Source organism: Elephantulus edwardii, unplaced genomic scaffold (assembly GCF_000299155.1).
Source record: "Elephantulus edwardii isolate Elephantulus edwardi_28Jun2011 unplaced genomic scaffold, EleEdw1.0 scaffold00393, whole genome shotgun sequence".
NCBI classification, from domain to species: Eukaryota; Metazoa; Chordata; class Mammalia; order Macroscelidea; family Macroscelididae; genus Elephantulus; species Elephantulus edwardii.
Window position 1 is genome coordinate 239,861 of NW_006400143.1, and position 1,152 is coordinate 241,012.

A 1,152-nucleotide genomic window follows, 5' to 3' on the forward strand; every position below is an offset into this window, starting at 1 on the left:
CAAACGTAATAAAGGAGGTCAGAATTGCTTCCACTGTGGGAAGCTGGGCCACTTCACTAGACAGTGTCAGAGACAAGAGCCACAGATAGGAAAGGGAGTAGAGAGGAAGCTTCCAATCACTTGCTTTAAGTGTGGATCTAGAGGACACATGGCCAAGGACATCCCACATCAGGTCCTCGTGGCTGACAGGCCCCAGCTCCCAGCTGGAAACAAGGGAGTAAGCTTCAATGATTTAGATCCTCCCAGGAGAGCCACGGTGAGCACTAACATTACTGGTAAGTATATTAATTTTCTCCTGGACACAAGAGCCTACTATTTCATCCTAAAAACCTTTTGAGGTGCCAACTCTTCTCACTGTTTCTTAGTTGTTGGAATTGACAGAAAACCTCATAAGCAGTTTCTTGCTTCACCTTTGCCTTGTATGTGGACTTCTGTGCTGTAAAACAACCCAGTGATAGATGGAATTTTGCCCAGGACTTAAGAACACTAAATGGCATAGTTGAGCCTCTACATCTTGTGGTTCCTAATCTTTATACTACAATAGACAAAGTGCTAGTCAATAAGCCTTTTATTGTAAGAACTACCTTCCCTCTGTAACTTGATTTGTGCCACTGTCAGAACTTCAACTTGGAATATTTTTGTTTTTAATTTTGGACTCTTCTACTTTTAACTTGTTAGTTAAATTTGTGTCTTCTAGGCTACAACAGTTCAATGATGCCTCTTCAAGGATATGAACAAGTATGTCTAAGCACAATAGATAACAGTGCATCTAAATTCCAAAATCAATCTCCATAATAGTCTATGTGTTTCCTACTGCCAAGGGGGCCCTTTAGAGTAGTGAGAGAAGACATTCATCCTGAAACCTGCAGCATCCCTTTTCAGCAGGAAGTAGCTAAGAGAATACCCTGCCCCCTTTTCCTTATGAATCAGGGTGAAATCTCTCTCAGTGAGGAGCAATAGGGATTGGCAAAGGACACACTGACAAAGGAGATTAATTAGAACTGGTTTTGACAAGCCCTGTGGCAATGGGACAATTAAAACAGACTTTCAAGGGAAAGGGGAAAAAAGAGAGGAACGAACTGAGGGGGGAGGGTTGAGGGTAGAGAAAATAGTGCAACAATGAATGGATGGAAATCCACAATCTCTGTAAAT